Genomic DNA, 17299 nt, shown 5'->3' on the forward strand with positions numbered 1-17299 from the left:
TAAAACTTTCTCCCTCACCTTAAAAATATGTCCCTAAGTCTTAAACTCCCCCAGCCTAGGGTAAAGGCACCTGCCATTCACCTTATTTGTACCCCTCTAAAGGTCACCTCCCAACTTCTTACACTACAGTAAAAAAGTCCCAGCCCATTCAGCGCCTCTCTATAACTCAAACACTCCATTTCTGGCAATATCGTGGTAAATCTCTTCTGAGCCCTCCCCAGTTTAATAATAACCTTCTGATAATAGGGTGACCAGAATTGCACACAGTACTCCAGGAGAGGCCTCACCAATATCCTGTACAACCTCAATATAATCTCATTTCCTATATTCAAAATTGTGAGCAATGAAGGCAAATGTGCTAAATGCCTTCTTAACCACAGCATCTACACGTGATGCAACCTTCAAAAGAATTCTGCACCTGAACCCCTAGGTCTCTCTGTTCTAACACTATCCAGGGCCTTACCATTAAATTGTATAAGTCATGCCCTGGTTTGTTTTACCAAATTAAACTCCAGCTGCCACTCTTCAGCCCATTGATCCAATTAATTAAGATTTCTTTGTAATCTTAGAAAACCTTCTTCACTGTCCACTATGCCACCAGTCTTGGTGTCATGTGTAAACCTACTAACCATGCCTTTTATATAAATGATTTAGATGAAAATATAGATGACAAACAAAATTGGACCCATACCGGTCTCTTTGGAACACTGCTGGTCACAGCCTCCAGTCCAAAAAACAATTCTTCACTACTCTAAGTTGCTGAGTAAGTAATATTTAGACAATGTTGCTTCACATGTTCCAATTAAAGTCTCAACCTTAGAACCTTGCTGCATGATCCTTCAGTCCTATTTTTGATAAGGTGACTGGCATGTTTCTCATTCAATCATCATAATCTTGAAAACTTCCCTTACACCCAAGGATTAGAGGTGCAGAGGAGAGGGTTTGGTGTCACTGGGCTAGCAATCTAAAACCCTGGGTTAATGTTTGAGGGACATGGATTTGAATACCACCATGTCAGATAGTGAAATTTCAATTCAATAAAAGTCTCTAATAGAAAGCTAGCCTCATGGTGACCACGTAACAACTGCTGATTGTTGCAAAACACCCATGTCCATTGAGAATGCAATCTATCATCTTTACCTTCTCTGTCTGACAAAGACCCACAGCAAATATAGTTGACTCTGAGGTCATGCTCAAATCTTTGAGACTCATGTCCATGCTGATATGACAACAATGAACATCACTAAAACAAATTGTCATCTTGTCCTCTGGACAATTAGGAATGGGCAATAAATGCTGGCAATATTCATACCCATAAAGACATTTTAAAAAGTGAAATAAACGTTGGGAACCTTGGACTCCCAGCACATAAAACACCAGCTACCAAGTACTTCATTTAAATTTGTAAGAACATCTTCGACGTGAATCATCAATGCAAACTAACTTCTCAAATCACTTATTTTAAAATGAATCTGCACAGAAACATGCATAAGGAAAGATTTTTAGTTATTTAGCACTTTTCCAATACCAGAACATCCCAAAGTTCTCATGCCCAAAGGCATATTTAAAGGTGCAATATTTTCTTTAAATGTCAGAAACATGGCAGCAAGTTCCTACGAACAATAATGTCATAATGATGAGATAATCTTGGATATAAACAAAACCGGGAACATTCAGAATATTCTTCTGAAATACTTTGAGGCAACTAAGTTATTAACAATGCAGCAAACAAAATATTCTTTCCTTAAATTTTCAGAAGTTTTTGGGTAAGATACCATAAATTAGAATCCCGATGAAAGTCAAAGTGTAATGAATCATGGGGACAAATTGGCTGCTACATAGAAAGTAGAGATTAGATATTTATTCAGGCCAATGGAATGTGGGAAGTAGAATTTCACAGGGTTCATGCTGTGACTACTATTGTTCACCATTTGTAGAAATAATCTGAACTTGAAAATCAAAAACATAATTTCAAGACGTGCAGATAATATCAAATTGGGGTTAATTGTAGTCATAGGGTATGGCTATAATTATTAGAGTCAGTTCTTCTATAATGCAATGGTTGTATTCTTGTGCAACCCTACGACAGAGAAAAATCCCGCTTTAGAAACAGTATTTAAAGTGCTGACACTGTAAGTACATTACACCCAACATACGTTTTAAAAGTTCGTGCTGTGGAATCAGCATCCCCAATTCAGCAATTACGTTCCAGCAAATTAGCATTGATGAAATGCACATTTTATACAGAATGATCTGTATGTAGGAAGACAACAATACCATCCAATGTTCATAAATTTGCAGATTAGGAAAGCATATGGATAATGAATTTGGATATAATGTGAAATGGTGCATTCACAATATTCCTTGGAAACAAATGTCTCCTGGTAGTACAGATTTAAAAATAATTTAAAACAGCAAAGGAGAATAACAAGACCATAAAAATGCAGCACTCAGTTAATTTCAAGAAGAATAGAAAAGAAAAGCAAATACTTTCAGCTTATATCAAACTCTGGTTGCAAAACACTTAGTATAACATGCACAGTTCTGTTCTTGACTGTGCGAAAAATTACAGAGACTTTATTGAAGAACTTAAAGTGACATACAAGAATAATACGAGGAAAATCTGAACTGACTGGGTGTTTTTGAGAAAACAGACAAATGAATTTTAGATTTCTTCAATGCACTGAAGGGATTGCATAGGGTAGATGCAAAGAAAATTTTGAATATTATTTTACTTTTCGAACATGCTCTCAAACTGACCTCCCTGCTCGGTTTTCTCACAGCATTTCAATGCAGTCCACCATATGCTCAAAATGCAGTAGTTCATCTTTCAAATACACACTTCACAGCCTTATAGACTCAGCACTGACCTACACAATTTCAATCCATAAACTCTTTCAGCATTTTGTTTCCTTTCTCTTTCACAAGAGAAAAATTAGTTTTTCTCTTAATTTTGCTTCTGGACATCAGTTTGTACAGCCTTTTGTATTTTGTAAAAGGAGGCCTTTTAGACAATTCTTTCCACACTAGCTCCTTGTAGATTGTCCCACTCCCCTGTCTGCACCCTGTAGCCACACATTCCTTTTTTCTCAAGTGCTACATACATCTTTGTTAGTTTTTTTTGCCAGCCAGCTTAAGTGGATGTCCTTTGGCTCTTGACCCTTCCAAAGGGAACAGTTCCCTTACATTTGCTCTGTCTAAGCCTCAAGTGATCTTCAACATCATTATCACATCTCCTCTGAAACCTTCCTAAGGAAAACAACCCCAACTTTTCCAAATTGTCCACATATCTGCAATCCTTCTTCCTTATTTGAAGTCCTCTGTAGTCCTTCATCCTCTCCAATGCTTTCACATTCTTCTGAAAGTGCGGTGCCCAGAATTGCACAGAGTTCCATTTGAAACTAAACCAGTAACTTATGTAGTTCACCATAGTTTTCTTGCTTTTGTATTCTATTTGCAAAACTCAGGTTTCATATACTTTATTAAACCTCCTTCACGATCTGTCCTGTTAGCTCTAATGATTTGAGCATACAAAGCCCCAGGTCGGTCAATTCCTACACTCTCTAGAAAATGGTATCCTTCATTTTACACTGGTAAAAACAACAAGGCAAAGCCACTGGCTGCATAAAAATTGTCTACCACAGATCTACCTATTACACAAGCCTGTTTATTTCCTATTCCTCTGTTCCTAGGAGTAGACCTTTCAGCCCCTCGACCTGCCCTGCTGTTCAATAAGATCATATCTGATCTGTGGCCTAACTCTCAGGTCTGCCTTGAACTCATATCCCTTGATACCCTTGCTTAATTTAAAAATGGCTCAGATGTAAATGCAACAATTGAATTAGCATTGACTGCCATTTGAGAAAAAAAAAGTTCCAATACTCCCTTACTCTTTCCTTTCTAATATGTCTCCTGAAAGCCCTGGCCCTATTTCTTAGACTATGCCCCAGTTCTAGAATCTTCAAACAGTAGAATTAACTTATCTTCAGCTAACCTGTCTTTCCCTAAATATGCTGAAGACCTCAGTTAGATCACCTTTAACCTTTAAATTCTACAAAATAAAGGCCTAATTTGTCTAATATCTCCTCATAATTTAACTCTAAAGTTCAGGTATCATCCTTGTAAATCTGTAATGAATTAACTCCAGGGCCAAAACATTCTTCCTAAGGTGTGGTGCCCAGATCTGCTTTCAGTATTTCAAGTGGGGTCTAACTAGAGTTTGTATATCTGCAGCATAATGTCTTCATCCTTATATACCAGTCCTTTAGATATGAATGTCCGCAATCCATTAGCCCTCTTGACTATTTTCTGCACCTGGAATTTTAAGAAAGTTGTGCACCTGAACCCCCAAATCTCATTAGACATCTTCTGTTTTTAATGTTGTGCCTTCTAAAATAATATTTTAATCTATTCTCAATCCAAAATCACACTCACCTATATTAAAATAAATCTGCCATGGCTTGCCCATTCACATAATCTAGGAGAAAGTGAGGACTGCAATCACATAATCTAACAATATCTTGTCATAATTTTATACTGTTGTCACTGTCTACAGTGCTGCTCAATTTTGTGTTCTTTTTCTCTGCATTTCCTTCACAGTTCACAATATTGTTAGGCTTTGACATCTGTAAGTTTTGAAACTGCACCTTGCACCACCAAGTCTAAGTCGTTAATATATTTTGATCTCAAAGAACAGGAACATTCTAATGGTTTTTTTAAAATCTGAAACCTCAGTTACTTACTAAATGAATAAAGCCACAACTTTCCAGATTTAAATATAAATGTTTTTATTATACAAATAATTAAACAAAACTACAACTAAATATCATGGGTAACCACTCTTACCTTATAACCCAAAATCAATATAAAAGTTAAACATTAGGTAAAAAATAAATTGCTCAATTATAAATTACGTTATAAACATTTGCTGGTGCCCTTTCAACTTTTCCCCATGTTCATTTTCATTGAACATCTTCATAAGAGTCTTCATTTTCACATTTGTCAGATTTTGTTTCCTAAAATCTAACCCTGTCACTAACACTCCCAACCCCATGAGCAGGATTTGAAACTAGGGCCTCCCAGCTCATTTGCAAAACAACAACTGACTGAGCTTACTGCAACTGTTTCGTAAATTATATTTAACTAATATATATAACTAAGACAGATGTTATGAATTGGTTTAGCAATCCACTCAGCATGTGTGTCAATCTCAGTCACAAAGACCTTCAAAATGTTGTCTGCCTCATGAAGAACTTCAGTTTCTCTTAATGGATTTAGCCTGATCCCTAGCCAAGAGCAGTGCACAACCATTAGAAGTTCCACATCCATCAGGTCCACCGGAGATGTTACATTCTTGCAGAACCAGAACTTGTTTATGATGGACATTGAATCAGTTATATTTACCTCAGATAACAGAAACAGTTGCAGCAACTACACATTTGTCTATTCTCAATTTCTGGAAACAGCCTGCTTTCTACATCCAAGCCTGTACTGCACTAGGGTCGTTATCTGAGCTCTGGTGGGGTGCTGTATCTTTTTAAATTGATTTATCAGTTTAACTTAACCTGGAATTTTTAGTTTCCAATCTCAGTTGCTTTAGATTTTTTTGCTGGGGGAAAGAAAGAGAAAGACAGTGAGGGAGGAGAAGATGCACCAGACTCCAGAGCAAAAAGGGAGAGAGCACAGTCATGGCATGTCGTAAGAAAGGCCACTTTAAAAGGTAATATGCTAAACCAGACAGTAACTTTCATCCGTGGATAAAAAAAACACTGTTACAATGTACAACAGTTCATTAAGCAGAGAATAACGAAGAACAAGACTGTTTATTTCTTAGGGAAAGTTTTAGGTCTACAAGACTGCTTCTAGTAAGCAGAAACCATGGTTAATGACAAAAAAAGCTAGTTTTGAATTGGATACAGAAGACGGCACATTCAAGTGAAACACAGGGGTTGAAGCCTGAATTTCTCTAGTCAGAAAGCCTTTGACAAGGTGTGCACAGGGGGCTACCAAATAAGATAAGAGCCCACAGTATTAAAGGGCAAGGTACTGACATGAACAGAAGATCGGCTGAATGGCAGAAAGCAGGAGAGTAAGGATAAAGGCGTCTTTTTCAGGATGGCAGACAGTGACTCGTGTATTGTTGCTAAATTTGCAGATGACACAAAGGTCGATGGAAGGACAGGTAATGTTGAGGAAGAAGGGAGGTTGCAGAAGATCTTACAAGCTAGGAGAGTGGGCAAAGAAGTGGCAGATGGAATACAATGTGGGAAAGTGTGAGATTATGCACTTTGGTCAGAAGAGGCTAAGACTATTTTCGAAATGGGGAAAGGCTTCAGAAATGGACTTGGGAGTCAGGATTCTCTGAAGGTTAACATGCAGGTGCAGTTGGCAGTTAGGAAGAGAAATGCAGGGTAGTATTCATTTCAACAGGGTTAGAATACAAGAGCAGAGATATACCACTGAGGCAGTACAGGAGTCTGAACAGGTCGCATTTAAAATATTGCGAGCAGTTTTGGAGCCTATATCTATGGAAAGACTGGAGGGATCCAGAGGAGGTTTACAAGAACAATCCAGGAGATGAAAGGTTTGTTGTATGAGGAGCTATTGCGGACTTTGGGTCTGTATATGATAGAGATTAGAAGGATGAGAGAGGATCTCACAGAAACTTAGAGAATACCAAGAGATCTGAATTGCATAGACATAGAGATGATGTTTCCACTAGTAGGAGAGATTAAGGCCCAAAAGGCAGAGCTTCAGAGCAAAGGGATTATCACTTAGAAGTGAGATGAGGAGAGATTTCTTCAACCAGAGGGTGGTTATCGTGTGGAACATATTGCGCAGAAGGCTGTGCAGGCCAAGTCTCTGATTTTAGACAGATATATACATTTTTGATTGGTAAAGAGATCAAGGGTTATAGGAAGAAGGCTGGAGAATGGGGTTGAGAAACATATTAGCCATGATCAAATGGTGAGCAGACTCAATAGGTTGAATGGTCTAATTCTGCTACTGTCTTATGTCCTCATAATCTTTAACTTCAGGTTGCTGGAGGCATTGCAATGAGAGCAGTTACATATTTTGATGTGAACTCTGTCATTTACGTTCAAAAGGAAGAGATTACTGACACTCTGCATGTATTATTCCTAATCAAGTTCTTTTTTTAAAATCAGAAAAACACAGGCTTGCGAAGCTTTGAATAATTTTTATTTACCAATTGCAGTAGAAACAGGAAGGGATTTATTACACTGACTCCATTCCCTAGGACCACAAGAAAATATTGCAGACTTTTATTTGAGTAAAAGGGTAGAAAAAGCATGAAAAATATGCAAAAATAAAACTAACCAGTCACAAGACGACATTTTAAATCTTAATTTTCTTTCGGAAAGGAGAACAAGTTGAAAGATACAAGAAATGGTTCTGAATCTTGCTATACTCTTTCCAGACAGTGTAAGTTATGGCCTTGATAAAGCTCTGTTGTCTTATTTCAAGATAATCAGCAATTTATTGAAGACAACAAACAGAGGGTGATTTTTTTTTATTTCATTGAACCCAGCAATGTCCTATAACAATTGTAACCTGTTATAGAAATGCTCTTAAACAGTCGTATTGAAACTATACATCTGTCTCACACCAAGTTAGCTCTTGCAGACAAAATACCCAATGATAGTACTGAATCGTTTGGATTCTTCAAACAAGTCAACAGATCATAATTTTAAAATGGAGGAGCTACCAAAGACCCTCATTATAAATTAGATTAGATTTTAGATTACTTTACAGATTACTTTACAGTGTGGAAACAGGCCCTTCGGCCCAACAAGTCCACACCGACCCGCCGAAGCACAACCCACCCATAACCCTACATTTACCCCTTACCTAACACTATGGGCAATTTAGCATGGCCAATTTACCTGACCTGCACATCTTTGGACTGTGGGAGGAAACCAGAGCACCCGGAGGAAACCCACGCAGACACGGGGAGAATGTGCAAACTCCACACAGTGTGTCGCCTGAGGCGGGAATTGAACCCGGGTCTCTGGCGCTGTGAGGCAGCAGTGCTAACCACTGTGCCACCGTGCCGCCCACTATGCCACCGTGCCGCCCACAATAAAGAGTCTTATGGGGTTAATTCCCTTAATTCTTCAAGTTTAATCTATTATTGATGATGGGAAATCATAATTTCTGTTGGAGCTCCTGAGATATCATTGCAGATTACCAGCTACAAACTGAAGAGACTATGGAAGTTGTTGCAATACCTACAGAAAGAGAACTTAATAGCGTAGGGTCCGTACAGGCATCATTTTTATGTTTTCAGAACTTTCCTTTCAATGTTCTTTGCTCTTCTTTCCATCTATCCATTTCCTTCAGATGAAGTGCCATGTAGCTCTTTCATCGTTGCAGCAGTGGAAAATACACCAGTCAAGTTCAGCATGGGAACAGAAAAATGCTTCTTCCCAACACCAGCACCTCCCCCCTCCCCACCAAGCCACTGCTTTCACCTTTCTACAATGTACAAATAAGAGCAGGAAACTCAGTTTGCCTTCTTTCTTTTTTTTGTTTTTGAGAGTTCAGGTCCTGAAGGTTTATTTCTCAAGTCATTTTTTGATTTGACCAATCTTCAATGCTTTTGCCTTTTATGGTAACATAGGTATCACAGCCCAGTTACTTGCTGTTGAGAACAGCTGGCATTCTATTCTGCATTGTGTTTGCCTTTAAAACCAAGGCAAGATAATATGTAAATTTCTCATTTTCTTAAAACAAATGGAGAAGACTGTTGGGAGATTAATACCTTTGATCACAAAGACTTGAAGCGTGGGCAGGATGAAAAAGATAGAAGTAGAATGAAAATGTCCATCATTTATGCTCTGTAGTAAGCACACTTAATGGATATATAGCAAACATAGGAGGGAAGTGTAACATATGGAGTTAATGTCTGCACCCTAAAAACTAAACTGCATCATTATTGACATCATATCACATGAGACTGGGGCTTCGTGGAAGAATATTCTAAGGAACTCTTGCTGTATCATATTTGTTAGTTTGAATCTTTAGTTACAGTTCCACTGCTTGTCTGTCTAAACTCTTTAAACTTGTGCACAATATTTAATCATTGGACTGCAACAAATAAAGGTGATGGCTCACTATTTTCTCAAGAATAATTAGGGGTGGCCAATAATGCCACACCCCATGATTGAGTTTTTAAAAAGTGCAATAGTCATAGCTCATCGACCCAAAATACTCCTTCCTCCATTTATCAACACCCTACACCTTTAGCCTCAACTACATATCTAACATATTCTTAAATGTTGCCACAATCTTGTTTCAGTCATTTTATAAGTGCATTCCAGTCTCTCAACTCTATGTAAAAATGTTATTTGTGGTCTCACCTAAGTTTCTTGTACTTACTTACTCTTCATTTTAGAACTAGAAACACTGTGGGTGAAATTTGATCTTTGGTGGCAGTGCTAAACTGATGGTAATGAATCAGTAACCCATTATATGCCCACTTTTTTTAAGAACAGCTAACTGATTTGCTGCTGTTAATTTTGCACTTTTGCTAGAAATCAATTTCATCCCATTCGGTTTATGTACTCTGCCACATTTTAATAGCTTTAAATGTCCTTAATTTCCTGTGTTCAGATGTAAATACCCGAGATGTCAAAATTCTCCATACTTGCATTTCCTCATACCAAGCAGCAGTCCAGTAAATTTGCCTTACACTCTCACTTCAATAAGCTTCATGTAGTGCAAATTACAAAGCTGCACAAGGCACTCCATCTGTTGCCTATGATTTTCCGTGAATTTACCATTAAGGTAAGGTGTGGACTATAAAACCTGTGATAAATTTCCGTATTACATTAGTAATTTTAGTAAAATTACCTTATTCTTGAAAATTCTGATTTTAAAATATTGTGTGAAGCCAAGTCCCAAATAAATCTGGTTTTCCACATCACCCAACCTTCCACCAATAAACATGGTCATTCTACTTTTTCTACAAAGTTATAGCAATTCATATTTACATAATCCTCTCATCTTTCAACATCACATCATTTTACCTCAACCTAATTAATCTCTTATAGCAATTTCTTTAACTCCTATGGTAATGCAATTGCTCCTTGAATTCCCTTTGCAGCAGCTCAAGGTGGCAGCTCACCACCACCTTCTCAAAGGACAAATAGGCATTGGCATGAATGCTAGCCAGCCAACAATGTCTACGTCCTATTAATGAATTTAAAAAACTTATTTCAATGAGTCTATTTCAACATTTTAAGTAACTGCTTCACCTGAAAGCAATACATCCCAAAATACTCAAAATCCTAACTAATGGCAGTATTTAACATTATGTTTTTTTTTAAAAAGTAGTCTTTCAAGCAGGCATTCATGTCTCACGATCCAGAAGTTTCTTGTTGTCTTCCTGGAAAACTGCATCCAATATTCAACTACTGCCTCGCCTACAAAATCTGCTTACCATGTGTAATATTATAATGTGTTATCTTTGAAATATTGGTCACTGAAATACAGACTTCAAAGATTTGCAAACTAAAACCATTAACAAACTCAAACCACAATAATACATGATAAACTGTAAATATTAAAATGAGATGGACCTCTTAGAAATAAACACAATGAGAATATTCATTATCGATTACCAAAGCAAACTACTACAGATATTATAAATGGGAAACAAACACAGAAAATGCTGTAAATACTTAGCAGGTCAGGCACGTGTGAGGAGAAACAAGATTTGACTTACAGTTCGATGCTGATACTTCATCAGAACTACTCTAACCAGTTCTGCCTGATCTACTGTATATTTCCAGCACTTTGTTTTTATTCTTTAATTAGGACATTAGTTAAATATCTTTAGAGGACACACTTTCATTGTCTACCCCTTTGACAATGCTCCAGATACTCTAATTCAAATTTCACCACAGAAATTATGTAGACATGTCCTAAAACAGGATAGGTGTAAGGCATTCAACCCATCATGCTTCAGATTATATCTGATCTATTTAATTACTCAAGCAAAACCTTGCAACAATCACCAAAATTTCAATCGGCCTAGCAATCCACAGCCTTTTCCACTATCCACTGTACAGTAAACTGTTTTAATTTCACTCCTGAATAGCTAAGCTATAATTTTACTATTGGGTCCTGTTGTTCTGAGTTCTCCAATTGTTTTACAAAATTCCGTTGAATTTGTGTACGGAGTTTAATGTGAGCAAACGAGAAGTAATTGACATTGATTCCAAGAGAGGCAAATGTGAAGGACTTTGTTCACTGACAGGATGCCTAAACATGCATGGATCACCAAAATCTAGTGTAACAGGTACAAAGGGTAACCCAAACAGTTATTGGATGGTAGGCCTTTATCTCTAGTGGACTGCAAGTTAAAAGTGAGGAATAATGTTTCAGTAATACACATAGTATCATTATTCAGTTCTGGGCACCAATTCTCAGAGTGTCTGGTACAAAATCACCAGAGTTTTTTTTCTAAATTACACGATGACCTAAATTTCCAGTTCTCCAAGTTTAGAATATTGAATTTAGAACAACAAAGAATGTCTAATTTTGGTCAGATATAACAAAGGATATGAAACAAATGCAGGCATTTTCTGATAAAGAGTTACCGATCTTGAAACATTCTGATTTCTTCCCACAGACGCAGCCAGACGTACTGAGTTTTGCCAGCAATTTTGGTTTTTGTTTCAGATCTCCAGCAACCGCAGTTACTGGTTTTATTTCATGCAGGTAAGTAGAGTTCAGGTTGTAGGTCAGTGATGACCTAACTGAATGGTAGAACAACCTATACTCTCGTTTGCAAAGTGTGGACCACAGTGTATGTTTCCCTGTAAAGCCTTGCTTCCATCAAAGAGAATTGTAATCTTTTAAATAATATTTTTTAAATTATACATGTTTAAGTGTATTTTCCTAAAAAGTTAATAACAAAAGTAACTTTCCCAAACAAAAGACGTCTGTCAAAATAGCCATCTGCACAAATGGGTTCAGTGACATTACTTACCGATGTATCCAAGCCAGAACGTGACTGAGGCAGCTCTACACAGAGGCCAAATTTCTACATGTCCAAGGGAAGCCGGTGACTGAAAATCCAGGAATGGCAGAAGCTAGGAGTGGGGTCAAAGCTGACTCAAGTTTGCACTGGTGGGGAGTGCTAATAGCACTGAGGACTTTCTCCCCACCCAGCACACAGCAGCTTCACTGAAAGCTAGAAGGCTGGCTAAATAGGCCATACTTTCATTTAGAGAACAGTTTCACTCTTTGCTCGGCAGCAACATAACATTGCCATGTGGAGTTTCTGCACATGCATACTCTTTGTACTACCTAGAGGCGACATTCCTATGACATACCCTAAAAGTATTTAAAATACATTCTCATATAATACGTATTCCTTTTGGAGCTCTACAATTATTTTACCAAATAATTAACTGCTCCTTCCATTTCCTTCAATTGTTATATTGAGTGTATAAAGAAAAATACCTGTTGACCTAAGTGACAATAAAATATGGCCAAATTTTAATGCAATTGACTTATTTTCAGATTGCTCAGTGCAGGACAAAGGTTGAGTACCTACCATTGCAGTTCCAGACCTATGTAATTCAATTATAATTAATATCTCATCTCAGTTTCGCAACCAACCACAGATATAATGGTGACTCTGTACTTGCTAATGAAAATATTTACAGCTTGTTAGGATTAGGATTTTAATAGTATTTTTATACTTTGGAACATTAACTAATTTAAGCAAAATTGAAGGAGATTACGTGATCTGTTCTGCAATCTGCCTGACAGTGAATTTAATGGTTGATATTTACAGATCAGAGGCAGATGAAATGGTTTCATAGAGAAGATATCATAGTGTGAATAGCTTTCACTATGATGTGGTCATCTCTTAGTTTACTATAAGTAGACGGAGTCTCCCAAAGTTCTGGGAAAAGTTTGTTGGTATCTTGTTGTAAACAGTTATACTGTAAAGTGTCACTTTACTTCTAAGATGAAAGAGTGCTAGAATCAAGGATTGCTAATTAGCATTTTTATCTGGAAGCAAGGTTAATCTGTTTCATGTTATCATGAAGAAGACATGATTTGGATGCAACCGACAGGGTACCCTTCGTTGTTCAGTATTTCCCAGGAGCTGAAAAATTACGCCATGTTCTTCGTGACCTGCAACACATTATCAAGACCTTCCCCACACCTCCACTACTTGCCTTCAAACAACCGCCAAACCTCAAACAGATCGTTGTTTGTAGCAAGCTGCCCGGCTCTCAGGACAACTCCATACAACCCTGTCATGGTAGGCGCTGCAAGACATGTCAGAGTGTGGACATAGATACCACCATTACACATGGGGACACCTCCCACCTTGTACATGGCAGGTACTCATATGACTCAGCCAATGTTGTCCATCTTATACATTGCAGGCAAGGATGCCCGGAGGCATGGTACATTAGGGAAACCGAGCAAAGGCTACAACAACGGATGAATGGGCACCGCACAACAATCAACAGGCGGGAGGGTTCCCTCCCAGTTGGGGAACACTTCAGTGGTCCAGGATATTCAACCTCGGATCTTCGGGTGACCATCCTCCAAGGTGGACTTCGGGACAGGCAGCAGAGAAAAGTGGCCAAGCAGAGGCTGATAGCTAAGTTCGGTACCCATAGGGAGGGCCTCAACAGGGACCTTGGGTTCATGTCACATTACAGGTGACCACCATTGCACTATACACACACACATACAGATACTCCTACACACACACACAGGCACTCCTATACACACAGATGCGCACACAGACAACCACACACACCCTTACAGACACACATACTCCCATACTCAAACATGCACCCCTCTCACAGACTTAAGACACTCACTACACAGACACTTTCTCACACTCACAACCCCCAACCCAGACAGACACACACACACAGACAGACAAACAAAGACTCACATGCACACATATATTTTGTGGGGTGAATTTGTACTTGCAGGGTTACATTGTACTTTGCTCAAAAACTGCATGAATTTATGTAAAACTCCGTTATCTCACTTTTTAGATTAGAATCAATCTAAACATCATGGCATAGACAGAGAACACGGGGGGGTGGGGGGGCAACACCTTCAACATATTGTCTAGCTATCACCATTGTTAACAGCTAACCTGAGAATGCAACTTTTTTAAAAAAGGTTTTGTGATTTACACATGAAAGAAGTAAAACTATCACTGTATTCTAACAGATGAAAGGCTTAACAGACAATCAATTTTTCAATGTATAATTTCAGTTACATCACACTGTAAATTTTTGCTATAAATTCTGTGTTACGATCGAGCCCTCCACCATCACCTGATGAAGGAGCGTCGCTCCGAAAGCTAGCGTGCTTCCAATTAAACCTGTTGGACTATAACCTGGTGTAGTGTGATTTTTAACCATGAAGAAGAGGGGAGAAGAATTAATTTGAGTTCAGGTTACAGGTTTCCCTAATCAGGAAATATCACAGACAGAAAGCAAATATTCCATCTGTAGATCAGAGTCAAAAGACTACTTAACCCTGTGAGTTACCACAACTTGACGCAGGAGGGAGACAGTCCCTATCTGAAGAAATTCATCCTATAGCCTTCCAGATTCTGGGAAACTTGTGGAAACAGAGATTCATCAGAACTGGATTACTGCTCGTAGTGAATTTTAAGACAAATACTGAAATCTGTGGCAAGTGCTTGGAGAAGGTCACTGTAAGTTACTACTTGGCAAAGAGGGGATGTAACCCTCTAGACTCTGGAATCAATTACAGAGTATTATCAATAACAGGACTATAATTCAATGGACTGTGTGGTAGGTGTTAAGAATGAAAGAGGAATATTCCTTTCTGAAAAGCATAAATTACCTAAACAAATCGTCAATAATATTTTAGTCATTTGCTACAGCAAGCTTTAAAACATGAAATTTTGATGTGCCATTCTTTCAATAATCCAACAGAAAGTTCAGATCTCTCAAAAAATCGTTTGTCTCTACAAAGATAATAAGCTAAAAGGAGCCTACTGCTACAAGAAATTCTATGAACACAATCTAGAAATACTTGACCTTTGCTGACCCCTCATCCAAATTAAACTAGGGCACTGGTGCTGCTTTTTAAAAGTACCACCTACTTTATAACATTGATATCGCTCTAAATGTCCTCACATATTTGTTCCATGACTCACTAGTTGGCGGTCTATAGACCACACTCAGCAATGTAATTGCATATTAATGACATAGGTAGGAAACAGGTTGGGGATTTAAGGCAGAAATTCAGGGAGGTAGGGTTGAAGCTTGGTGCTAGAACAAAGAGTTGTTATCTCTGGTTTGTTGCCCATGCCATGCGCTAGCAAGTTGAGGAATACGGAGAGAGAGGAGTTGAACACATGGCTACAAGCATGGTGCAGGAGGGAGTGTTTCGGATACCTGGATAATTGGGGCTTATTCTGGGCTAGGTGGGACCTCTACAAACAGGATGGTTACACCTGAACCAAAGGGGTACCAATATCCTGGGGGGTGGGGGGGGGGGAAAGAGGGATTTGCTAATGGTCTTTGGGAGAGTTTAAACTATTTCAGCAGGGGGCTGGGAACCTAAATTGTTGTTCCACTGTCTAGGAGATTGAGAGGCGCGAGGTCAGAAATATGATTTCAAGGTCACAAGAGTTCGCCAGCAAGCAGGAAGGTGGCTTGAAGTGTGTATACTTCAATGCCAGGAGCATCTGGAATAAGGTGGGTGAACTTGCAGCATGGGTTGGTACCTAGGACTTCAATGTCGTGGTCATTTTGGAGCAGAACAGGAATGGTTGTTGCAGGTTCTGGGATTTAGATGTTTCAGTAAGGACAGAGAAGATGGTAAAAGAGGGGGAGGTGTTGCATTGTTAATCAAGGACAGTATTACAGAAGCAGAAAGGATGTTTGAGGACTCGTCTACTGAGGTAGTATGGGCTGAGGTTAGAAACAGGAAAGGAGAGGTCACCCTGTTGAGAGTGTTCTGTAGGCCTCCAAGCACTTGAAAGCTGTACAGGAAAGGACACAAAGATAATTCTGGATAGGAGCGAGAGTGACAGGGCCTTTAACTTTCCAAATATTGACTGGAAATACCATAGTTCAAGTAGTTTAGATGGGTCAGTTTTTGTTCAATGTGTGCAGGATGGTTTCCTGACACAGTATGTAGACAAGCCAACAATGGGCAAGGCCACATTGGATTTTGGTTCTGGGTAATGAACCTGGCCAGGTGTTAGATTTGGAGGTAGGTTTCCTCCCACAGTCCAAAGATGTGCATGTCAGGTGAATTGGCCATGCTAAATTGTCCATAGTGCTAGGTGCATTAGTCAGAGGGAAATGGATCTGGGTGGGTTGCTCTTCGGAGGATCGGTGTGGACTGGTAGGGTCGAAGGGTCTGTTTCCACACTGTAGGGAATCTAATCTAATCTCTATAACCTGCAACATCCTTCAGCTCCATGTTAAGATTTTATGATCATCACATGATTTATTTTAGAGAGTCATGATTTGGAGATACTAGTGTTGGACTGGGGTGTACAAAGTTGCAAATCAAACAACACCAGGTTATAGTCGAACAGGTTTAATTGGAAGCACTAGCTTTCAGAGCGCTGCTCCTTCATCAGGTGGTTGTTTCAGAGTCCACTGCTGAAAGGACTTCTAGCTGCAGTGTTCATGGCCACAATATGAAAATGTCTCTCGCACCTCTAAAAACTCATCACTAGCAAGTTCTGGATCCCACCCATCATCAGTCGGAAATCTAGCCAATGCTTCCAGTCTGACACCCAGACATTTTTGAATGGGTTTAGCTAGAATACCCTTTAATTCTTAGCATGTGTAGAAAGACTGAATCTGGTTGTCAGGACAGTAATATGAAAAATGAAAATCCTTTTGTTCTTATTAAACAGCTTTAAATCCATCGTTACTACTTTGCTAAAATATCTCACAACCAGATAGGACAGCATTTTTCAATACTTGTGTATTTCACATATCTCTAAGAAGCCTTGTGTACTCATTATCAAACATGCCTTTTATGATAAAAAGGATGAGCAAATTAAAAATTAAGACATCTGTTTTTTTTGTAGATTCTTATCATCTTATGTCAATCCACTAACACTTGTTTTAAAATTATATATTCTGATTAGACAATATCAAGTTTCATGAAGGGTGTATGCAATTATGTCCTGGTTGAGTAAACTATACATCATTGACTTTTTAAAAATCATGAAACATGACTAGGTTCATTTGTGTTTCTATCATGGAAAGCTTGATCAACAGTA

At 38.5% G+C, this 17299-nt stretch overlaps 1 protein-coding gene across 13 annotated transcripts in view; it reads right to left on the bottom strand.

Annotated features, from left to right (window-relative positions):
- Positions 1 to 17299, bottom strand: part of nlgn1 (neuroligin 1) — a 668343-nt gene that overhangs the window by 564038 nt on the left and 87006 nt on the right. The gene's annotated exons all lie outside the window — the stretch shown is intronic.

This window comes from Chiloscyllium plagiosum, unplaced genomic scaffold (assembly GCF_037043375.1).
Source record: "Chiloscyllium plagiosum isolate Xiang-an unplaced genomic scaffold, Cpla_swu_hap1 HiC_scaffold_13, whole genome shotgun sequence".
Taxonomy (NCBI): domain Eukaryota; kingdom Metazoa; phylum Chordata; class Chondrichthyes; order Orectolobiformes; family Hemiscylliidae; genus Chiloscyllium; species Chiloscyllium plagiosum.